Genomic DNA, 26,014 nt, shown 5'->3' with positions numbered 1-26,014 from the left:
TTTTTAATTGGGGGCTCCCGAGGCCACCCTGCCTGCCCCCTGCTCCCAGGGATTACTGAGCAGTAAATGGTTAACCATATACAGCAAAGACGTCTCTGAAACAGCTTTTTAATTGAGGGCTCACGGACCACACTGCCTGTCCCCTGCTCCAAGGGACTATTGAGAAGTAAATGGTTAACTATATACAGCACAGAGGTCTCTGAAACAGCTTTTTAATTGGGGGCTTCCGAGGCCACACTGCATGCTCCCTGCTCCCAGGGATTATTGAGAATTAAATGGTTAATTATATAGTGCACAGAGGTGTCTGAAACAGCTTTTTAATTGTGGGCTCCCGGACCACACTGCCTGTCCCCTGCTCCTAGGGTTTATTGAGCAGTAAATGGTTAACTATATACAGGCACAGAGTATCTGAAACACCTTTTTAACTGGGGGCTCCCGAGGCCACACTGCCTGACCCCTGCTCCCAGGGATTATTGAGCAGTAAATGGTTAACCATATACAGCAAAGACGTCTCTGAAACAGCTTTTTAATTTGGGGCTCACGGACCACACTGCCTGTCCCCTGCTCCCAGGGATTATTGAGAAGCAAATGGTTAACTATATACAGCACAGAGGTCTCTGAAACAGCTTTTTAATTGGGGGCTCCCGAGGCCACACTGCCTGTTCCCTGCTCTCAGGGATTATTGAGCAGTAAATGGTTAACTATATACAGCACAGAGGTCTCTGACACAGCATTTTAATTGGGGTCTCCCGGACCACACTGCCTGACCCCTGCTCCCAGGGATTATTGAGCAGTAAATGGTTAGCTATATACAGCACAGAGGTCTCTGAAACAGCTTTTTAATTTGGGGCTCCGGAGGCCACACTGTCTGTCCCCTGCTCCCAGGGATTATTGAGCAGTAAATGGTTAGCTATATACAGCACACAGGTCTCTGAAACAGCTTTTTAATTGGGGGCTCCCGAGGCCACCCTGCCTGCCCCCTGCTCCCAGGGATTACTGAGCAGTAAATGGTTAACCATATACAGCAAAGACGTCTCTGAAACAGCTTTTTAATTGGGGGCTCACGGACCACACTGCCTGTCCCCTGCTCCCAGGGTTTATTGAGCAGTAAATGGTTATATATACAGGCACAGAGGTCTCTGAAACAGCTTTTTAATTGGGGGCTCCCGGACCACACTACCTGTCCCCTGCTCCCAGGGATTATTGAGCAGTAAATGGTTAACTATATACAGCACAGAGTATCTGAAACACCTTTTTAACTGGGGGCTCCCGAGGCCACACTGCCTGACCCCTGCTCCCAGGGATTATTGAGCAGTAAATGGTTAAATACGTACAGCACAGAGGTCTCTGAAACAGCCATTTAATTGGGGGCTCCTGAGGCCACACTGCCTTTTCCCTGCTGCCAGGGATTATTGGGAAGTAAATGGTTAACTGTATACAGCACAGACGTCTCCCAAACAACTTTTTCATTGGGTGCTGAGAGGCCACACTGCCTGTCCCCTGCTCCAAGGGATTATTGAGCAGTAAATGGTTAACTATATACAGCACAGAGTATCTGAAACAGCTTTTTAATTGGGGGCTCCCGAGGCCACACTGTCTGTCCCCTGCTCCCAGGGATTATTGAGCAGTAAATGGTTAACTATATACAGCACAGAGTATCTGAAACAGCTTTTTAATTGGGGGCTCCCGAGGCCACACTGTCTGTCCCCTGCTCCCAGGGATTATTGAGCAGTAAGTGGTTAACTATATACAGCACAGAGTATCTGAAACAGCTTTTTAATTGGGGGCTCCCGGACCACACTGCCTGTCCCCTGCTCCCAGGGATTATTGAGCAGTAAGTGGTTAACTATATACAGCACAGAGTATCTGAAACAGCTTTTTAATTGGGGGCTCCCGAGGCCACACTGTCTGTCCCCTGCTCCCAGGGATTATTGAGCAGTAAATGGTTAACTATATACTGCACAGAGGTCACTGATTCAGCTTTTTAATTGGGGGCTCCCGAGGCCACACTGCCTGTCCCCTGCTCCCAGGGATTATTGAGCAGTAAATGTTTAACCCTGTACAGCACAAAGGTCTCCCAAACAGCTTTTTCATTGGGGGCTCCCGAGGCCACACTGCCTGTCCCCTGCTCCCAGGGATTATTGAGCAGTAAATTGTTAACTATATACAGGTGCAGTGGTCTCTGACACGGCATTTTAACTGGTGGGCCCCTGACCACACTGCCTGTCCCCTGCTCCCAGGGATTATTGAGCAGTAAATGGTTAAATATATACAGCACAGAGGTCTCTGAAACAGCTTTTCAATTGGGGGTTCCCGAGGCCACACTGCCTGAACCCTGCTCCCAGGGATTATTGAGAAATAAATGGTTAACTATATACTGCACAGAGGTCACTGATTCAGCTGTTTAATTGGGGGCTCCCGAGGCCACACTGCCTGTCCCCTGCTCCCTGGGATTATTGAGCAGTAAATGTTTAACCCTGTACAGCACAAAGGTCTCCCAAACAGCTTTTTCATTGGGGGCTCCCGAGGCCACACTGCCTGTCCCCTGCTCCCAGGGATTATTGAGCAGTAAATGGTTAACTGTATACAGCACAGAGTATCTGAAACACCTTTTTAATTGGGGGCTCCCGAGGCCACACTACCTGTCCCCTGCTCCCAGGGATTATTGAGCAGTAAATGTTTAACCCTGTACAGCACAAAGGTCTCCCAAACAGCTTTTTCATTGGGGGCTCCCGAGGCCACACTGCCTGTCCCCTGCTCCCAGGGATTATTGAGCAGTAAATGGTTAACTATATACAGGTGCAGTGGTCTCTGACACTTCATTTTAACTGGTGGGCCCCTGACAACACTGCCTGTCCCCTGCTCCCAGGGATTATTGAGCAGTAAATGGTTAAATATATACAGCACAGAGGTCTCTGAAACAGCATTTCAATTGGGGGTTCCCGAGGCCACACTGCCTGTCCCCTGCTCCCAGGGATTATTGGGAAGTACACGGTTCACCATATACAGCATAGAGGTCTCTGAAACAGCTTTTTAATTCGGGGCTCCCGAGGCCAAACTGCCTGTCCCCTGCTCCCAGGGATTAGTGAGCAGTAAATGTTTAACCCTGTACAGCACAAAGGTCTCCCAAACAGCTTTTTCATTGGGGGCTCCCGAGGCCACACTGCCTGTCCCCTGCCCCCAGGGATTATTGAGCACTAAATGGTTAACTATATATACAGGTGCAGTGGTCTCTGACACTGCATTTTAACTGGTGGGCCCCTGACCACACTGCCTGTCCCCTGCTCCCAGGGATTATTGAGCTGTAAATGGTTAAATATATACAGCACAGAGGTCTCTGAAAGAGCTTTTCAATTGGGGGTTCCCGAGGCCACACTGCCTGACCCCTGCTCCCAGGGATTATTGAGAAGTAAATGGTTAACTATATACAGCACAGAGGTCACTGATTCAGCTTTTTAATATTGGGCTCCCGAGGCCACACTGCCTGTCCCCTGCTCCCAGGGATTATTGAGCAGTAAATGGTTAACTGTATACAGCACAGAGTATCTGAAACACCTTTTTAACTGGGGGCTCCCGAGGCCACACTACCTGTCCCCTGCTCCCAGGGATTATTGAGCAGTAAATGTTTAACCCTGTACAGCACAAAGGTCTCCCAAACAGCTTTTTCATTGGGGGCTCCCGAGGCCACACTGCCTGTCCCCTGCTCCCAGGGATTATTGAGCAGTAAATGGTTAACTATATACAGGTGCAGTGGTCTCTGACACTTCATTTTAACTGGTGGGCCCCTGACCACACTGCCTGTCCCCTGCTCCCAGGGATTATTGAGCAGTAAATGGTTAAATATATACAGCACAGAGGTCTCTGAAACAGCTTTTCAATTGGGGTTCCCGAGGCCACACTGCCTGTCCCCTGCTCCCAGGGATTATTGGGAAGTACACGGTTCACCATATACAGCATAGAGGTCTCTGAAACAGCTTTTTAATTCGGGGCTCCCGAGACCAAACTGCCTGACCCCTGCTCCCAGGGATTAGTGAGCAGTAATTGGTTAACTATATACAGCACAGAGGCCTCTGAAACAGTTTTTTAAATGGGTGCTCCCGGACCACACTGCCTGTCCCTTGCTCCCAGGAATTATTGAGCAGTAAATGGTTAACTATATACAGGCGCAGAGGTCACTGAAACAGCTTATTAATTGGGAGCTCCCAAGGCCACACTGCCTGACCCTTGCTCTCAGGGATTATTGAGCAGTAAATGGTTAACTATATACAGGCACAGATGTCTCTGAAACAGGTTTTTAATTGGGGGCTCCCGAGGCCACACTGCCTGTCCCCTGCTCCCAGGGATTATTGAGCAGTAAATGGTTAACTATATACAGGCACAGATGTCTCTGAAACAGCTTTTTAATTGGGGGCTCCCGAGGCCACACTGCCTGTCCCCTGCTCCCAGGGATTATTGAGCAGTAAATGGTTAACTATATACAGCACAGAGGTCTCTGAAACAACCTTTTAATTGGGGGCTCCCGAGGCCACACTGCCTGTCCCCTGCTCCCAGGGATTATTGAGCAGTAAATGGTTAACTATGTACAGCACAGAAGTCTCTGAAACAGCTTTTTAATTGGGGGCTCCCGGACCACACTGCCTGTCCCCTGCTCCCAGGGATTATTGAGAAGTAAATGGTTAATTATATACAGCACAGAGGTCTCTGAAACAGCTTTTTAATTGGGGGCTCCCAAGGCCTCACTGGCTGTCCCCCGCTGCCAGGGGTTATTGAGAAGTAAATGGTTAACTATATACAGGCACAGATGTCTCTGAAACAGCTTTTTAATTGGGGGCTCCCGAGGCCACACTGCCTGTCCCCTGCTCCCAGGGATTATTGAGCAGTAAATGGTTAACTATATACAGCACAGAGGTCTCTGAAATAACCTTTTAATTGGGGGCTCCCGAGGCCACACTGCCTGTCCCCTGCTCCCAGGGATTATTGAGCAGTAAATGGTTAACTATGTACAGCACAGAAGTCTCTGAAACGGCCTTTTAATTGGGGCTCCCGAGGCCACACTGCCTGTCCCCTGCTCCAAGGGATTATTGAGCAGTAAATGGTTAACTCTATACAGGCACAGAGGTCTCTGAAACAGCTTTTTAATTGGGGGCTCCCGAGGCCACACTGCCTGACCCCTGTTCCCTGGGATTGCTGAGCAGTAAATGGTTAACGCTATACAGGCACAGAGATGTCTGAAACAGCTTTTTAATTGGGAGCTCCCGAGGCCAACCTGCCTGTCCCTTCTCCCAGGGATTATTGAGCAGTAAATTGTTAACTGTATACAGGCGCAGAGATCACTGAAACAGCTTTTTAATTGGGGGCTCCCGGACCACACTGCCTGTCCCCTGCTCCCAGGGATTATTGAGAAGTAAATGGTTAATTATATACAGCACAGAGGTCTCTGAAACAGCTTTTTAATTGGGGGCTCCCAAGGCCTCACTGGCTGTCCCCCGCTGCCAGGGGTTATTGAGAAGTAAATGGTTAACTATATACAGGCACAGAGGTCTCTGAAACAGCTTTTTAATTGGGAGCTCCCGAGGCCACACTGCCTGTCCCCTGCTCCCAGGGATTATTGGGAAGTACACGGTTCACTTTATACAGCATAGATGTCTCTTAAACAGCTTTTTAATTGGGGGCTCCCGAGGCCAAACTGCCTTCCCCCTGCTTCCAGGGATTATTGAGCAGTAATTGGTTAACTATATACAGCACAGAGGCCTCTGAAACAGTTTTTTTAATTGGGGGCTCCCGAAGCCACACTGTCTGTCCCCTGCTCCCAGGGATTATTGAGCAGTAAATGATTAACTATATACAGCACAGAGGTCTCTGAAACAGCTTTTTAATTGGGAGCTCCCGGACCACACTGCCTGTCCCCTGCTCAGAGGGATTATTGAGCAGTAAATGGTTAACTATATACAGCACAGAGTATCTGAAACACCTTTTTAACTGGGGGCTCCCGAGGCCACACTGCCTGTCCGTTGCTCCCGGGGATTATTGAGCAGTAAATGGTTAACTATATACAGCACAGAGTATCTGAAACACCTTTTTAACTGGGGACTCCCGAGGCCACACTGCCTGTCCCCTGCTCGCAGGGATTATTGAGCAGTAAATGGTTAACTATATACAGCACAGAGTATCTGAAACATCTTTTTAATTGGGGGCCCCCGAGGCCAAACTGCCTGTCCCCTGCTCCCAGGGATTTTGAGCAGTAAATGGTTAACTATACACAGGCACAAAGGTCTCTGAAACAGCTTTTTAATTTGTGACTCACAAGGCCAAACTGCCTGTCCCCTGCTCCCAGGGTTTATTGAGCAGTAAATGGTTAACGATATAATGCACAGAGGCCTCTGAAACAGATTTTTAATTGGGGGCTCCCAAGGCCACACTGCCTGTCCCCTGCTCCCAGGGATTGTTGAGCAATAAATGGTTAAGTATATACAGCACAGAGGTCACTGATTCAGCTTTTTAATTGGGGGCTCCCTAGGCCACACTGCCTGACCCTGCTCCCAGAGATTATTGAGCAGGAGATGTTTAACTACGTACAGCACAGAGGTCACGGAAACAGCTTTTTAACTGGGGGCTCCCGAGGCCACACTGACTGACCCCTTCTACCAGGGATTATTGAGCAGTAAATGGTTAACTATATACAGCACAGAGGCCTCTGAAACAGCTTTTTAATTGGGGGCTCCCGAGGCCACACTGCCTGTCCCCTGTTCCCAGGGATTATTGAGCAGTAAATGGTTAACTATATACAGCACAGAGGTCTCTAAAACACCTTTTTAACTGGGGGCTCCCGAGGCCACACTGCCTGTCCCCTGCTCCCAGGGATTATTGAGCAGTAAATGGTTAACTATATATACAGGTGCAGTGGCCTCTGACACTGCATTTTTACTGGTGGGCCCCTGACCACACTGCCTGTCCCCTGCTCCCAGGGATTATTGAGCTGTAAATGGTTAAATATATACAGCACAGAGGTCTCTGAAAGAGCTTTTCAAATGGGGGTTCCCGAGGCCACACTGCCTGACCCCTGCTCCCAGGGATTATTGAGAAGTAAATGGTTAACTATGTACTGCACAGAGGTCACTGATTCAGCTTTTTAATTGGGAGCTCCCGAGGCCACACTGCCTGTCCCCTGCTCCCAGGGATTATTGAGCAGTAAATGGTTAACTGTATACAGCACAGAGTATCTGAAACACCTTTTTAACTGGAGGCTCCCGAGGCCACACTACCTGTCCCCTGCTCCCAGGGATTATTGAGCAGTAAATGTTTAACCCTGTACAGCACCAAGGTCTCCCAAACAGCTTTTTCATTGGGGGCTCCCGAGGCCACACTGCCTGTCCCCTGCTCCCAGGGATTATTGAGCAGTAAATGGTTAACTATATACAGGTGCAGTGGTCTCTGACACTTCATTTTAACTGGTGGGCCCCTGACAACACTGCCTGTCCCCTGCTCCCAGGGATTATTGAGCAGTAAATGGTTAAATATATACAGCACAGAGGTCTCTGAAACAGCATTTCAATTGGGGGTTCCCGAGGCCACACTGCCTGTCCCCTGCTCCCAGGGATTATTGGGAAGTACACGGTTCACCATATACAGCATAGAGGTCTCTGAAACAGCTTTTTAATTCGGGGCTCCCGAGGCCAAACTGCCTGTCCCCTGCTCCCAGGGATTAGTGAGCAGTAAATGTTTAACCCTGTACAGCACAAAGGTCTCCCAAACAGCTTTTTCATTGGGGGCTCCCGAGGCCACACTGCCTGTCCCCTGCTCCCAGGGATTATTGAGCAGTAAATGGTTAACTATATATACAGGTGCAGTGGTCTCTGACACTGCATTTTAACTGGTGGGCCCCTGACCACACTGCCTGTCCCCTGCTCCCAGGGATTATTGAGCTGTAAATGGTTAAATATATACAGCACAGAGGTCTCTGAAAGAGCTTTTCAATTGGGGGTTCCCGAGGCCACACTGCCTGACCCCTGCTCCCAGGGATTATTCAGAAGTAAATGGTTAACTCTGTACTGCACAGAGGTCACTGATTCAGCTTTTTAATTGGGGGCTCCCGAGGCCACACTGCCTGTCCCCTGCTCCCAGGGATTATTGAGCAGTAAATGGTTAACTGTATACAGCACAGAGTATCTGAAACACCTTTTTAACTGGGGGCTCCCGAGGCCACACTACCTGTCCCCTGCTCCCAGGGATTATTGAGCAGTAAATGTTTAACCCTTTCCAGCACAAAGGTCTCCCAAACAGCTTTTTCATTGGGGGCTCCCGAGGCAACACTGCCTGTCCCCTGCTCCCAGGGATTATTGAGCAGTAAATGGTTAACTATATACAGGTGCAGTGGTCTCTGACACTTCATTTTAACTGGTGGGCCCCTGACCACACTGCCTGTCCCCTGCTCCCAGGGATTATTGAGCAGTAAATGGTTAAATATATACAGCACAGAGGTCTCTGAAACAGCTTTTCAATTGGGGGTTCCCGAGGCCACACTGCCTGTCCCCTGCTCCCAGGGATTATTGGGAAGTACACGGTTCACCATATACAGCATAGAGGTCTCTGAAACAGCTTTTTAATTCGGGGCTCCCGAGGCCAAACTGCCTGTCCCCTGCTCCCAGGGATTAGTGAGCAGTAATTGGTTAACTATATACAGCACAGAGGCCTCTGAAACAGTTTTTTTAAATGGGTGCTCCCGGACCACACTGCCTGTCCCTTGCTCCCAGGGATTATTGAGCAGTAAATGGTTAACTATATACAGCACAGAGGTCACTGAAACAGCTTATTAATTGGGAGCTCCCGAGGCCACACTGCCTGACCCTTGCTCTCAGGGATTATTGAGCAGTAAATGGTTAACTATATACAGGCACAGATGTCTCTGAAACAGCGTTTTAATTGGGGGCTCCCGAGGCCACACTGCCTGTCCCCTGCTCCCAGGGATTATTGAGCAGTAAATGGTTAACTATATACAGGCACAGATGTCTCTGAAACAGCTTTTTAATTGGGGGCTCCCGAGGCCACACTGCCTGTCCCCTGCTCTCAGGGATTATTGAGCAGTAAATGGTTAACTATGTACAGCACAGAAGTCTCTGAAACGGCCTTTTAATTGGGGCTCCCGAGGCCACACTGCCTGTCCCCTGCTCCAAGGGATTATTGAGCAGTAAATGGTTAACTCTATACAGGCACAGAGGTCTCTGAAACAGCTTTTTAATTGGGGGCTCCCGAGGCCACACTGCCTGACTCCTGTTCCCTGGGATTGCTGAGCAATAAATGGTTAACTCTATACAGGCACAGAGATGTCTGAAACAGCTTTTTAATTGGGGGCTCCCGAGGCCAACCTGCCTGTCCCTTCTCCCAGGGATTATTGAGCAGTAAATGGTTAACTGTATACAGGCGCAGAGATCACTGAAACAGCTTTTTAATTGGGGGCTCCCGGACCACACTGCCTGTCCCCTTCTCCCAGGGATTATTGAGAAGTAAATGGTTAATTATATACAGCACAGAGGTCTCTGAAACAGCTTTTTAATTGGGGGCTCCCAAGGCCTCACTGGCTGTCCACCGCTGCCAGGGGTTATTGAGAAGTAAATGGTTAACTATATACAGGCACAGATGTCTCTGAAACAGCTTTTTAATTGGGGGCTCCCGAGGCCACACTGCCTCCCGAGGCCACACTGCCTGTCCCCTGCTCCCAGGGATTATTGAGCAGTAAATGGTTAACTATATACAGCACAGAGGTCTCTTTAACAACCTTTTAATTGGGGGCTCCCGAGGCCACACTGCCTGTCCCCTGCTCCCAGGGATTATTGAGCAGTAAATGGTTAACTATGTACAGCACAGAAGTCTCTGAAACGGCCTTTTAATTGGGGCTCCCGAGGCTACACTGCCTGTCCCCTGCTCCAAGGGATTATTGAGCAGTAAATGGTTAACTCTATACAGGCACAGAGGTCTCTGAAACAGCTTTTTAATTGGGGGCTCCCGAGGCCACACTGCCTGACCCCTGTTCCCTGGGATTGCTGAGCAGTAAATGGTTAACTCTATACAGGCACAGAGATGTCTGAAACAGCTTTTTAATTGGGGTCTCCCGAGGCCAACCTGCCTGTCCCTTCTCCCAGGGATTATTGAGCAGTAAATGGTTAACTGTATACAGGCGCAGAGATCACTGAAACAGCTTTTTAATTGGGGGCTCCCGGACCACACTGCCTGTCCCCTGCTCCCAGGGATTATTGAGAAGTAAATTGTTAATTATATACAGCACAGAGGTCTCTGAAACAGCTTTTTAATTGGGGGCTCCCAAGGCCTCACTGGCTGTCCCTCGCTGCCAGGGGTTATTGAGAAGTAAATGGTTAACTATATACAGGCACAGAGGTCTCTGAAACAGCTTTTTAATTGGGAGCTCCCGAGGCCACACTGCCTGTCCCCTGCTCCCAGGGATTATTGGGAAGTACACGGTTCACTTTATACAGCATAGAGGTCTCTGAAACAGCTTTTTAATTGGGGGCTCCCGAGGCCAAACTGCCTTCCCCCTGCTTCCAGGGATTATTGAGCAGTAATTGGTTAACTATATACAGGCACAAAGGTCTCTGAAACAGCTTTTTAATTGGGGACTCCCAAGGCCAAACAGCCTACCCCTGCTCCCAGGGATTATTGAGCAGTAATTGGTTAACTATATACAGCACAGAGGCCTCTGAAACAGTTTTTTTAATTGGGGGCTCCCGAAGCCACACTGTCTGTCCCCTGCTCCCAGGGATTATTGAGCAGTAAATGATTAACTATATACAGCACAGAGGTCTCTGAAACAGCTTTTTAATTGGGAGCTCCCGGACCACACTGCCTGTCCCCTGCTCAGAGGGATTATTGAGCAGTAAATGGTTAACTATATACAGCACAGAGTATCTGAAACACCTTTTTAACTGGGGGCTCCCGAGGCCACACAGCCTGTCCCCTGCTCGCAGGGATTATTGAGCAGTAAATGGTTAACTATATACAGCACAGAGTATCTGAAACAGCTTTTTAATTGGGGGCCCCCGAGGCCAAACTGCCTGTCCCCTGCTCCCAGGGATTTTGAGCAGTAAATGGTTAACTATACACAGGCACAAAGGTCTCTGAAACAGCTTTTTAATTGGTGACTCACAAGGCCAAACTGCCTGTCCCCTGCTCCCAGGGATTATTGAGCAGTAAATGGTTAACGATATAATGCACAGAGGCCTCTGAAACAGCTTTTTAATTGGGGGCTCCCAAGGCCACACTGCCTGTCCCCTGCTCCCAGGGATTGTTGAGCAATAAATGGTTAAGTATATACAGCACAGAGGTCACTGGTTCAGCTTTTTAATTGGGGGCTCCCTCGGCCACACTGCCTGACCCTGCTCCCAGAGATTATTGAGCAGGAGATGGTTAACTACGTACAGCACAGAGGTCACTGAAACAGCTTTTTAACTGGGGGCTCCCGAGGCCACACTGCCTGACCCCTTCTCCCAGGGATTATTGAGCAGTAAATGGTTAACTATATACAGCACAGAGGCCTCTGAAACAGCTTTTTAATTGGGGGCTCCCGAGGCCACACTGCCTGTCCCCTGCTCCCAGGGATTATTGAGCAGTAAATGGTTAACTATATACAGCACAGAGGTCTCTAAAACACCTTTTTAACTGGGGGCTCCCGAGGCCACACTGCCTGTCCCCTGCTCCCAGGGATTATTGAGCAGTAAATGGTTAACTATATACAGCACAGAGTATCTGAAACAGCTTTTTAATTGGGGGCTCCCGGAGCCACACTGCCTGTCCCCTGCTCCCAGGGATTATTGAGCAGTAAATGGTTAACTGTATACAGGACAGAGGCCTCTGAAGCAGCTTTTTAATTGGGGGCTCCCAAGGCTACACCGCCTGTCCCCTGCTCCCAGGGATTATTGAGCAGTAAATGGTTAACTGTATACAGCACAGAGGTCTCTGAAACAGTTTTTTAATTGGGGGAGCCTGAGGCCACACTGCCTGTACCCTGCTCCGAAGGATTATTGAGCAGTAAATGGTTAACTATATACAGGCGCAGAGGTCACTGAAACAGCTTTTTAAATTGGAGTTCCCGGACCACACTGCCTGTCCCTTGCTCCCAGAGATTATTGAGCAGTAAATGGTTAACTATATACAGGCGCAGAGGTCACTGAAACAGCTTTTCAATTGAGGGCTCCCGAGGCCACACTGCCTGACCCTTGCTCTCAGGGATTATTGAGCAGTAAATGGTTAACTATATACAGGCACAGAGGTCTCTGAAACAGTTATTTAATTGTGGGCTCCCGAGGCCGCACTGCCTGTCCCCTGCTCCCAGGGATTATTGAGCAGTAAATGGTTAACTATATACAGCACAGAGGTCTCTGAAACAGCTTTTTAATTGTGGGCTCCCGAGCCCACACTCTCTGTCCCCTGCTCCCAGGGATTATTGAGCAGTAAATAGTTAACTATATACAGCACAGAAGTCTCTGAAACAGCCTTTTAATTGGGGCTCCGAGGCCACACTGCCTGTTCCCTGCTCCAAGGGATTATTGAGCAGTTAATGGTTAACTCTATACAGGCACAGAGGTCTCTGAAACAGCTTTTTAATTGGGGGCTCCCGAGGCCACACTGTCTGACCCCTGTTCCCTGGGATTGCTGAGCAGTAAATGGGAAACTCTGTACAGGCACAGAGATGTCTGAAACAGCTTTTTAATTGGTGGCTCCCGAGGCCAACCTGCCTGCCCCTTCTCCCAGGGTTTATTGAGAAGTAAATGGTCAACTATATAAAGCACAGAGGACTCTGAAACAGCTTTTTAATTGAGGGCTCCCGGACCACACTGCCTGTCCCCTGCTCCCAGGGACTATTGAGAAGTAAATGGTTAATTATATACAGCACAGAGGTCTCTGAAACAGCTTTTTAATTGGGGGCTCCCAAGGCCACACTGCCTGTCCCCTGCTCCCAGGGATTATTGGGAAGTACACGGTTAAGTATATACAGCATAGAGGTCACTGAAACAGCTTTTTAATTGGGGGCTCCCGAATCCAAACTGCCTTCCCCCTGCTTCCAGGGATTATTGAGCAGTAATTGGTTAACTATATACAGCACAAAGGTCTCTGAAACAGCTTTTTAATTGGGGACTCCCGAAGCCACACTGTCTGTCTCCTGCTCCCAGGGATTATTCAGCAGTAAATGATTAACTATATACAGCACAGAGGTCCCTGAAACAGCTTTTTAATTGGGAGCTCCCGGTCCACACTGCCTGTCTCCTGCTCAGAGGGATTATTGAGCAGTAAATGGTTAACTTTATACAGCACAGAGTATCTGAAACACCTTTTTAACTGGGGGCTCCCGAGGCCACACTGCCTGTCCCCTGCTCCCAGGGATTATTGAGCAGTAAATGGTTAACTGTATACAGCACAGAGTATCTGAAACACCTTTTTAACTGGGGGCTCCCGAGGCCACACTACCTGTCCCCTGCTCCCAGGGATTATTGAGCAGTAAATGGTTAAATACGTACAGCAAAGAGGTCTGTGAAACAGCTTTTTAATTGGGGGCTCCCGAGGCCACACTGCCTATCCCCTGCTCCCAGGGATTATTGAGCAGAAAATGGTTAACAATATACAGCACAGAGGTCTCTGAAGTAGCTTTTTAATTGGGGTCTCCCGGACCACACTGCCTGACCCCTGCTCCCAGGGATTATTGAGCAGTAAATGGTTAGCTATATACAGCACACAGGTCTCTGAAACAGCTTTTTAACTGGGGGCTCCCGAGGCCACACTGCCTCTACCCTGCTCCCAGGGATTATTGAGCAGTAAATGGTTAACTATATACAGCACAGAGGTCTCTGAAACAGCATTGTAATTGGCGGCTCCGGAGGCCACACTGCCTGAACCCTGCTCCCAGGGATTATTGAGAAGTAAATGGTTAACTATATACAGCACAGAGGTCACCGATTCAGCTTCTTAATTGGGGGCTCCCGAGGCCACACTGCCTGTCCCCTGCTCCCAGGGATTATTGAGCAGTAAATGTTTAACCCTGTACAGCACAAAGGTCTCCCAAACAGCTTTTTCATTGGGGGCTCCCGAGGCCACACTGCCTGTCCCCTGCTCCCAGGGATTATTGAGCAGTAAATGGTTAACTATATATACAGGTGCAGTGGCCTCTGACACTGCATTTTAACTGGTGGGCCCCTGACCACACTGCCTGTCCCCTGCTCCCAGGGATTATTGAGCTGTAAATGGTTAAATATATACAGCACAGAGGTCTCTGAAACAGCTTTTCAATTGGGGGTTCCCGAGGCCACACTGCCTGACCCCTGCTCCCAGGGATTATTGAGAAGTAAATGGTTAACTATGTACTGCACAGAGGTCACTGATTCAGCTTTTTAATTGGGGGCTCCCGAGGCCACACTGCCTGACCCCTGCTCCCAGGGATTATTGAGCAGTAAATGGTTAACTGTATACAGCACAGAGTATCTGAAACACCTTTTTAACTGGGGGCTCCCGAGGCCACACTACCTGTCCCCTGCTCCCAGGGATTATTGAGCAGTAAATGTTTAACCCTGTACAGCACAAAGGTCTCCCAAACAGCTTTTTCATTGGGGGCTCCCGAGGCCACACTGCCTGTCCCCTGCTCCCAGGGATTATTGAGCAGTAAATGGTTAACTATATACAGGTGCAGTGGTCTCTGACACTTCATTTTAACTGGTGGGCCCCTGACAACACTGCCTGTCCCCTGCTCCCAGGGATTATTGAGCAGTAAATGGTTAAATATATACAGCACAGAGGTCTCTGAAACAGCATTTCAATTGGGGGTTCCCGAGGCCAAACTGCCTGTCCCCTGCTCCCAGGGATTATTGGGAAGTACACGGTTCACCATATACAGCATAGAGGTCTCTGAAACAGCTTTTTAATTCGGGGCTCCCGAGGCCAAACTGCCTGTCCCCTGCTCCCAGGGATTAGTGAGCAGTAAATGTTTAACCCTGTACAGCACAAAGGTCTCCCAAACAGCTTTTTCATTGGGGGCTCCCGAGGCCACACTGCCTGTCCCCTGCTCCCAGGGATTATTGAGCAGTAAATGGTTAACTATATATACAGGTGCAGTGGTCTCTGACACTGCATTTTAACTGGTGGGCCCCTGACCACACTGCCTGTCCCCTGCTCCCAGGGATTATTGAGCTGTAAATGGTTAAATATATACAGCACAGAGGTCTCTGAAAGAGCTTTTCAATTGGGGGTTCCCGAGGCCACACTGCCTGACCCCTGCTCCCAGGGATTATTGAGAAGTAAATGGTTAACTATGTACTGCACAGAGGTCACTGATTCAGCTTTTTAATTGGGGGCTCCCGAGGCCACACTGCCTGTCCCCTGCTCCCAGGGATTATTGAGCAGTAAATGGTTAACTGTATACAGCACAGAGTATCTGAAACACCTTTTTAACTGGGGGCTCCCGAGGCCACACTACCTGTCCCCTGCTCCCAGGGATTATTGAGCAGTAAATGTTTAACCCTGTACAGCACAAAGGTCTCCCAAACAGCTTTTTCATTGGGGGCTCCCGAGGCCACACTGCCTGTCCCCTGCTCCCAGGGATTATTGAGCAGTAAATGGTTAACTATATACAGGTGCAGTGGTCTCTGACACTTCATTTTAACTGGTGGGCCCCTGACCACACTGCCTGTCCCCTGCTCCCAGGGATTATTGAGCAGTAAATGGTTAAATATATACAGCACAGAGGTCTCTGAAACAGCTTTTCAATTGGGGGTTCCCGAGGCCACACTGCCTGTCCCCTGCTCCCAGGGATTATTGGGAAGTACACGGTTCACCATATACAGCATAGAGGTCTCTGAAACAGCTTTTTAATTCGGGGCTCCCGAGGCCAAACTGCCTGTCCCCTGCTCCCAGGGATTAGTGAGCAGTAATTGGTTAACCATATACAGCACAGAGGCCTCTGAAACAGTTTTTTAAATGGGTGCTCCCGGACCACACTGCCTGTCCCTTTCTCCCAGGAATAATTGAGCAGTAAATGGTTAACTATATACAGGCGCAGAGGTCACTGAAACAGCTTATTAATTGGGAGCTCCCGAGGCCACACTGCCTGACCCTTGCTCTCAGGGATTATTGAGCAGTAAATGGTTAACTACATACAGGCACAGATGTCTCTGAAACAGCTTTTTAATTGGGGGCTCCCGAGGCCACACTGCCTGTCCCCTGCTCCCAGGGATTATTGAGCAGTAAATGGTTAACTATATACAGGCACAGATGTCTCTGAAACAGCTTTTTAATTGGGTGCTCCCGAGGCCACACTGCCTGTCCCCTGCTCCCAGGGATTATTGAGCAGTAAATGGTTAACTATGTACAGCACAGAAGTCTCTGAAACGGCCTTTTAATTGGGGCTCCCGAGGCCACACTGCCTGTCCCCTGCTCCAAGGGATTATTGAGCAGTAAATGGTTAACTCTATACATGCACAGAGGTCTCTGAAACAGCTTTTTAATTGGGGGCTCCCGAGGCCACACTGCCTGACTCCTGTTCCCTGGGATTGCTGAGCAATAAATGGTTAACTCTATACAGGCACAGAGATGTCTGAAACAGCTTTTTAATTGGGGGCTCCCGAGGCCAACCTGCCTGTCCCTTCTCCCAGGGATTATTGAGCAGTAAATGGTTAACTGTATACAGGCGCAGAGATCACTGAAACAGCTTTTTAATTGGGGGCTCCCGGACCACACTGCCTGTCCCCTGCTCCCAGGGATTATTGAGAAGTAAATGGTTAATTATATACAGCACAGAGGTCTCTGAAACAGCTTTTTAATTGGGGGCTCCCAAGGCCTCACTGGCTGTCCACCGCTGCCAGGGGTTATTGAGAAGTAAATGGTTAACTATATACAGGCACAGATGTCTCTGAAACAGCTTTTTAATTGGGGGCTCCCGAGGCCACACTGCCTGTCCCCTGCTCCCAGGGATTATTGAGCAGTAAATGGTTAACTATATACAGCACAGAGGTCTCTTTAACAACCTTTTAATTGGGGGCTCCCGAGGCCACACTGCCTGTCCCCTGCTCCCAGGGATTATTGAGCAGTAAATGGTTAACTATGTACAGCACAGAAGTCTCTGAAACGGCCTTTTAATTGGGGCTCCCGAGGCTACACTGCCTGTCCCCTGCTCCAAGGGATTATTGAGCAGTAAATGGTTAACTCTATACAGGCACAGAGGTCTCTGAAACAGCTTTTTAATTGGGGGCTCCCGAGGCCACACTGCCTGACCCCTGTTCCCTGGGATTGCTGAGCAGTAAATGGTTAACTCTATACAGGCACAGAGATGTCTGAAACAGCTTTTTAATTGGGGTCTCCCGAGGCCAACCTGCCTGTCCCTTCTCCCAGGGATTATTGAGCAGTAAATGGTTAACTGTATACAGGCGCAGAGATCACTGAAACAGCTTTTTAATTGGGGGCTCCCGGACCACACTGCCTGTCCCCTGCTCCCAGGGATTATTGAGAAGTAAATTGTTAATTATATACAGCACAGAGGTCTCTGAAACAGCTTTTTAATTGGGGGCTCCCAAGGCCTCACTGGCTGTCCCTCGCTGCCAGGGGTTATTGAGAAGTAAATGGTTAACTATATACAGGCACAGAGGTCTCTGAAACAGCTTTTTAATTGGGAGCTCCCGAGGCCACACTGCCTGTCCCCTGCTCCCAGGGATTATTGGGAAGTACACGGTTCACTTTATACAGCATAGAGGTCTCTGAAACAGCTTTTTAATTGGGGGCTCCCGAGGCCAAACTGCCTTCCCCCTGCTTCCAGGGATTATTGAGCAGTAATTGGTTAACTATATACAGGCACAAAGGTCTCTGAAACAGCTTTTTAATTGGGGACTCCCAAGGCCAAACAGCCTACCCCTGCTCCCAGGGATTATTGAGCAGTAATTGGTTAACTATATACAGCACAGAGGCCTCTGAAACAGTTTTTTTAATTGGGGGCTCCCGAAGCCACACTGTCTGTCCCCTGCTCCCAGGGATTATTGAGCAGTAAATGATTAACTATATACAGCACAGAGGTCTCTGAAACAGCTTTTTAATTGGGAGCTCCCGGACCACACTGCCTGTCCCCTGCTCAGAGGGATTATTGAGCAGTAAATGGTTAACTATATACAGCACAGAGTATCTGAAACACCTTTTTAACTGGGGGCTCCCGAGGCCACACAGCCTGTCCCCTGCTCGCAGGGATTATTGAGCAGTAAATGGTTAACTATATACAGCACAGAGTATCTGAAACAGCTTTTTAATTGGGGGCCCCCGAGGCCAAACTGCCTGTCCCCTGCTCCCAGGGATTTTGAGCAGTAAATGGTTAACTATACACAGGCACAAAGGTCTCTGAAACAGCTTTTTAATTGGTGACTCACAAGGCCAAACTGCCTGTCCCCTGCTCCCAGGGATTATTGAGCAGTAAATGGTTAACGATATAATGCACAGAGGCCTCTGAAACAGCTTTTTAATTGGGGGCTCCCAAGGCCACACTGCCTGTCCCCTGCTCCCAGGGATTGTTGAGCAATAAATGGTTAAGTATATACAGCACAGAGGTCACTGGTTCAGCTTTTTAATTGGGGGCTCCCTCGGCCACACTGCCTGACCCTGCTCCCAGAGATTATTGAGCAGGAGATGGTTAACTACGTACAGCACAGAGGTCACTGAAACAGCTTTTTAACTGGGGGCTCCCGAGGCCACACTGCCTGACCCCTTCTCCCAGGGATTATTGAGCAGTAAATGGTTAACTATATACAGCACAGAGGCCTCTGAAACAGCTTTTTAATTGGGGGCTCCCGAGGCCACACTGCCTGTCCTCTGCTCCCAGGGATTATTGAGCAGTAAATGGTTAACTATATACAGCACAGAGGTCTCTAAAACACCTTTTTAACTGGGGGCTCCCGAGGCCACACTGCCTGTCCCCTGCTCCCAGGGATTATTGAGCAGTAAATGGTTAACTATATACAGCACAGAGTATCTGAAACAGCTTTTTAATTGGGGGCTCCCGGAGCCACACTGCCTGTCCCCTGCTCCCAGGGATTATTGAGCAGTAAATGGTTAACTGTATACAGGACAGAGGCCTCTGAAGCAGCTTTTTAATTGGGGGCTCCCAAGGCTACACCGCCTGTCCCCTGCTCCCAGGGATTATTGAGCAGTAAATGGTTAACTGTATACAGCACAGAGGTCTCTGAAACAGTTTTTTAATTGGGGGAGCCTGAGGCCACACTGCCTGTACCCTGCTCCGAAGGATTATTGAGCAGTAAATGGTTAACTATATACAGGCGCAGAGGTCACTGAAACAGCTTTTTAAATTGGAGTTCCCGGACCACACTGCCTGTCCCTTGCTCCCAGAGATTATTGAGCAGTAAATGGTTAACTATATACAGGCGCAGAGGTCACTGAAACAGCTTTTCAATTGAGGGCTCCCGAGGCCACACTGCCTGACCCTTGCTCTCAGGGATTATTGAGCAGTAAATGGTTAACTATATACAGGCACAGAGGTCTCTGAAACAGTTATTTAATTGTGGGCTCCCGAGGCCGCACTGCCTGTCCCCTGCTCCCAGGGATTATTGAGCAGTAAATGGTTAACTATATACAGCACAGAGGTCTCTGAAACAGCTTTTTAATTGTGGGCTCCCGAGCCCACACTCTCTGTCCCCTGCTCCCAGGGATTATTGAGCAGTAAATAGTTAACTATATACAGCACAGAAGTCTCTGAAACAGCCTTTTAATTGGGGCTCCGAGGCCACACTGCCTGTTCCCTGCTCCAAGGGATTATTGAGCAGTTAATGGTTAACTCTATACAGGCACAGAGGTCTCTGAAACAGCTTTTTAATTGGGGGCTCCCGAGGCCACACTGTCTGACCCCTGTTCCCTGGGATTGCTGAGCAGTAAATGGGAAACTCTGTACAGGCACAGAGATGTCTGAAACAGCTTTTTAATTGGTGGCTCCCGAGGCCAACCTGCCTGCCCCTTCTCCCAGGGTTTATTGAGAAGTAAATGGTCAACTATATAAAGCACAGAGGACTCTGAAACAGCTTTTTAATTGAGGGCTCCCGGACCACACTGCCTGTCCCCTGCTCCCAGGGACTATTGAGAAGTAAATGGTTAATTATATACAGCACAGAGGTCTCTGAAACAGCTTTTTAATTGGGGGCTCCCAAGGCCACACTGCCTGTCCCCTGCTCCCAGGGATTATTGGGAAGTACACGGTTAAGTATATACAGCATAGAGGTCACTGAAACAGCTTTTTAATTGGGGGCTCCCGAATCCAAACTGCCTTCCCCCTGCTTCCAGGGATTATTGAGCAGTAATTGGTTAACTATATACAGCACAAAGGTCTCTGAAACAGCTTTTTAATTGGGGACTCCCGAAGCCACACTGTCTGTCTCCTGCTCCCAGGGATTATTCAGCAGTAAATGATTAACTATATACAGCACAGAGGTCCCTGAAACAGCTTTTTAATTGGGAGCTCCCGGTCCACACTGCCTGTCTCCTGCTCAGAGGGATTATTGAGCAGTAAATGGTTAACTTTATACAGCACAGAGTATCTGAAACACCTTTTTAACTGGGGGCTCCCGAGGCCACACTGCCTGTCCCCTGCTCCCAGGGATTATTGAGCAGTAAATGGTTAACTGTATACAGCACAGAGTATCTGAAACACCTTTTTAACTGGGGGCTCCCGAGGCCACACTACCTGTCCCCTGCTCCCAGGGATTATTGAGCAGTAAATGGTTAAATACGTACAGCAAAGAGGTCTGTGAAACAGCTTTTTAATTGGGGGCTCCCGAGGCCACACTGCCTATCCCCTGCTCCCAGGGATTATTGAGCAGAAAATGGTTAACAATATACAGCACAGAGGTCTCTGAAGTAGCTTTTTAATTGGGGTCTCCCGGACCACACTGCCTGACCCCTGCTCCCAGGGATTATTGAGCAGTAAATGGTTAGCTATATACAGCACACAGGTCTCTGAAACAGCTTTTTAACTGGGGGCTCCCGAGGCCACACTGCCTCTACCCTGCTCCCAGGGATTATTGAGCAGTAAATGGTTAACTATATACAGCACAGAGGTCTCTGAAACAGCATTGTAATTGGCGGCTCCGGAGGCCACACTGCCTGAACCCTGCTCCCAGGGATTATTGAGAAGTAAATGGTTAACTATATACAGCACAGAGGTCACCGATTCAGCTTCTTAATTGGGGGCTCCCGAGGCCACACTGCCTGTCCCCTGCTCCCAGGGATTATTGAGCAGTAAATGTTTAACCCTGTACAGCACAAAGGTCTCCCAAACAGCTTTTTCATTGGGGGCTCCCGAGGCCACACTGCCTGTCCCCTGCTCCCAGGGATTATTGAGCAGTAAATGGTTAACTATATATACAGGTGCAGTGGCCTCTGACACTGCATTTTAACTGGTGGGCCCCTGACCACACTGCCTGTCCCCTGCTCCCAGGGATTATTGAGCTGTAAATGGTTAAATATATACAGCACAGAGGTCTCTGAAACAGCTTTTCAATTGGGGGTTCCCGAGGCCACACTGCCTGACCCCTGCTCCCAGGGATTATTGAGAAGTAAATGGTTAACTATGTACTGCACAGAGGTCACTGATTCAGCTTTTTAATTGGGGGCTCCCGAGGCCACACTGCCTGACCCCTGCTCCCAGGGATTATTGAGCAGTAAATGGTTAACTGTATACAGCACAGAGTATCTGAAACACCTTTTTAACTGGGGGCTCCCGAGGCCACACTACCTGTCCCCTGCTCCCAGGGATTATTGAGCAGTAAATGTTTAACCCTGTACAGCACAAAGGTCTCCCAAACAGCTTTTTCATTGGGGGCTCCCGAGGCCACACTGCCTGTCCCCTGCTCCCAGGGATTATTGAGCAGTAAATGGTTAACTATATACAGGTGCAGTGGTCTCTGACACTTCATTTTAACTGGTGGGCCCCTGACAACACTGCCTGTCCCCTGCTCCCAGGGATTATTGAGCAGTAAATGGTTAAATATATACAGCACAGAGGTCTCTGAAACAGCATTTCAATTGGGGGTTCCCGAGGCCACACTGCCTGTCCCCTGCTCCCAGGGATTATTGGGAAGTACACGGTTCACCATATACAGCATAGAGGTCTCTGAAACAGCTTTTTAATTCGGGGCTCCCGAGGCCAAACTGCCTGTCCCCTGCTCCCAGGGATTAGTGAGCAGTAAATGTTTAACCCTGTACAGCACAAAGGTCTCCCAAACAGCTTTTTCATTGGGGGCTCCCGAGGCCACACTGCCTGTCCCCTGCTCCCAGGGATTATTGAGCAGTAAATGGTTAACTATATATACAGGTGCAGTGGTCTCTGACACTGCATTTTAACTGGTGGGCCCCTGACCACACTGCCTGTCCCCTGCTCCCAGGGATTATTGAGCTGTAAATGGTTAAATATATACAGCACAGAGGTCTCTGAAAGAGCTTTTCAATTGGGGGTTCCCGAGGCCACACTGCCTGACCCCTGCTCCCAGGGATTATTGAGAAGTAAATGGTTAACTATGTACTGCACAGAGGTCACTGATTCAGCTTTTTAATTGGGGGCTCCCGAGGCCACACTGCCTGTCCCCTGCTCCCAGGGATTATTGAGCAGTAAATGGTTAACTGTATACAGCACAGAGTATCTGAAACACCTTTTTAACTGGGGGCTCCCGAGGCCACACTACCTGTCCCCTGCTCCCAGGGATTATTGAGCAGTAAATGTTTAACCCTGTACAGCACAAAGGTCTCCCAAACAGCTTTTTCATTGGGGGCTCCCGAGGCCACACTGCCTGTCCCCTGCTCCCAGGGATTATTGAGCAGTAAATGGTTAACTATATACAGGTGCAGTGGTCTCTGACACTTCATTTTAACTGGTGGGCCCCTGACCACACTGCCTGTCCCCTGCTCCCAGGGATTATTGAGCAGTAAATGGTTAAATATATACAGCACAGAGGTCTCTGAAACAGCTTTTCAATTGGGGGTTCCCGAGGCCACACTGCCTGTCCCCTGCTCCCAGGGATTATTGGGAAGTACACGGTTCACCATATACAGCATAGAGGTCTCTGAAACAGCTTTTTAATTCGGGGCTCCCGAGGCCAAACTGCCTGTCCCCTGCTCCCAGGGATTAGTGAGCAGTAATTGGTTAACCATATACAGGCACAGATGTCTCTGAAACAGCTTTTTAATTGGGGGCTCCCGAGGCCACACTGCCTGTCCCCTGCTCCCAGGGATTATTGAGCAGTAAATGGTTAACTATATACAGGCACAGATGTCTCTGAAACAGCTTTTTAATTGGGTGCTCCCGAGGCCACACTGCCTGTCCCCTGCTCCCAGGGATTATTGAGCAGTAAATGGTTAACTATATACAGCACAGAGGTCTCTGAAACAACCTTTTAATTGGGGGCTCCCGAGGCCACACTGCCTGTCCCCTGCTCCCAGGGATTATTGAGCAGTAAATGGTTAACTATGTACAGCACAGAAGTCTCTGAAACGGCCTTATAATTGGGGCTCCCGAGGCCACACTGCCTGTCCCCTGCTCCAAGGGATTATTGAGCAGTAAATGGTTAACTCTATACAGGCACAGAGGTCTCTGAAACAGCTTTTTAATTGGGGGCTCCCGAGGCCACACTGCCTGACCCCTGTTCCCTGGGATTGCTGAGCAGTAAATGGTTAACTCTATACAGGCACAGAGATGTCTGAAACAGCTTTTTAATTGGGGGCTCCCGAGGCCAACCTGCCTGTCCCTTCTCCCAGGGATTATTGAGCAGTAAATGGTTAGCTGTATACAGGCGCAGAGATCACTGAAACAGCTTTTTAATTGGGGGCTCCCGGACCACACTGCCTGTCCCCTGCTCCCAGGGATTATTGAGAAGTAAATGGTTAATTATATACAGCACAGAGGTCTCTGAAACAGCTTTTTAATTGGGGGCTCCCAAGGCCTCACTGGCTGTCCCCCGCTGCCAGGGGTTATTGAGCAGTAATTGGTTAACTATATACAGCACAGAGGCCTCTGAAACAGTTTTTTTAATTGGGGGCTCCATAAGCCACACTGTCTGTCCCCTGCTCCCAGGGATTATTGAGCAGTAAATGATTAACTATATACAGCACAGAGGTCTCTGAAACAGCTTTTTAATTGGGAGCTCCCGGATCACACTGCCTGTCCCCTGCTCAGAGGGATTATTGAGCAGTAAATGGTTAACTATATACAGCACAGAGTATCTGAAACACCTTTTTAACTGGGGGCTCCCGAGGCCACACTGCCTGTCCGTTGCTCCCAGGGATTATTGAGCAGTAAATGGTTAACTATATACAGCACAGAGTATCTGAAACACCTTTTTAACTGGGGACTCCCGAGGCCACACTGCCTGTCCCCTGCTCGCAGGGATTATTGAGCAGTAAATGGTTAACTATATACAGCACAGAGTATCTGAAACAGCTTTTTAATTGGGGGCCCCCGAGGCCAAACTGCCTGTCCCCTGCTCCCAGGGATTTTGAGCAGTAAATGGTTAACTATACACAGGCACAAAGGTCTCTGAAACAGCTTTTTAATTGGTGACTCACAAGGCCAAACTGCCTGTCCCCTGCTCCCAGGGATTATTGAGCAGTAAATGGTTAACGATATAATGCACAGAGGTCTCTGAAACAGCTTTTTAATTGGGGGCTCCCAAGGCCACACTGCCTGTCCCCTGCTCCCAGGGATTGTTGAGCAATAAATGGTTAAGTATATACAGCACAGAGGTCACTGGTTCAGCTTTTTAATTGGGGGCTCCCTCGGCCACACTGCCTGACCCTGCTCCCAGAGATTATTGAGCAGGAGATGGTTAACTACGTACAGCACACAGGTCACTGAAACAGCTTTTTAACTGGGGGCTCCCGAGGCCACACTGCCTGACCCCTTCTCCCAGGGATTATTGAGCAGTAAATGGTTAACTATATACAGCACAGAGGCCTCTGAAACAGCTTTTTAATTGGGGGCTCCCGAGGCCACACTGCCTGTCCCCTGCTCCCAGGGATTATTGAGCAGTAAATGGTTAACTATATACAGCACAGAGGTCTCTAAAACACCTTTTTAACTGGGGGCTCCCGAGGCCACACTGCCTGTCCCCTGCTCCCAGGGATTATTGAGCAGTAAATGGTTAACTATATACAGCACAGAGTATCTGAAACAGCTTTTTAATTGGGGGCTCCCGGAGCCACACTGCCTGTCCCCTGCTCCCAGGGATTATTGAGCAGTAAATGGTTAACTGTATACAGGACAGAGGCCTCTGAAGCAGCTTTTTAATTGGGGGCTCCCAAGGCTACACCGCCTGTCCCCTGCTCCCAGGGATTATTGAGCAGTAAATGGTTAACTGTATACAGCACAGAGGTCTCTGAAACAGTTTTTTAATTGGGGGAGCCTGAGGCCACACTGCCTGTACCCTGCTCCGAAGGATTATTGAGCAGTAAATGGTTAACTATATACAGGCGCAGAGGTCACTGAAACAGCTTTTTAAATTGGAGCTCCCGGACCACACTGCCTGTCCCTTGCTCCCAGAGATTATTGAGCAGTAAATGGTTAACTATATACAGGCGCAGAGGTCACTGAAACAGCTTTTTAATTGAGGGCTCCCGAGGCCACACTGCCTGACCCTTGCTCTCAGGGATTATTGAGCAGTAAATGGTTAACTATATACAGGCACAGAGGTCTCTGAAACAGTTATTTAATTGTGGGCTCCCGAGGCCGCACTGCCTGTCCCCTGCTCCCAGGGATTATTGAGCAGTAAATGGTTAACTATATACAGCACAGAGGTCTCAGAAACAGCTTTTTAATTGTGGGCTCCCGAGCCCACACTGCCTGTCCCCTGCTCCCAGGAATTATTGAGCAGTAAATAGTTAACTATATACAGCACAGAAGTCTCTGAAACAGCCTTTTAATTGGGGCTCCGAGGCCACACTGCCTGTTCCCTGCTCCAAGGGATTATTGAGCAGTAAATGGTTAACTCTATAC

The sequence above is a fragment of the Scyliorhinus torazame genome, chromosome 5 (assembly GCF_047496885.1).
Source record: "Scyliorhinus torazame isolate Kashiwa2021f chromosome 5, sScyTor2.1, whole genome shotgun sequence".
Taxonomy (NCBI): domain Eukaryota; kingdom Metazoa; phylum Chordata; class Chondrichthyes; order Carcharhiniformes; family Scyliorhinidae; genus Scyliorhinus; species Scyliorhinus torazame.
This window is presented reverse-complemented; position numbering follows the sequence as displayed.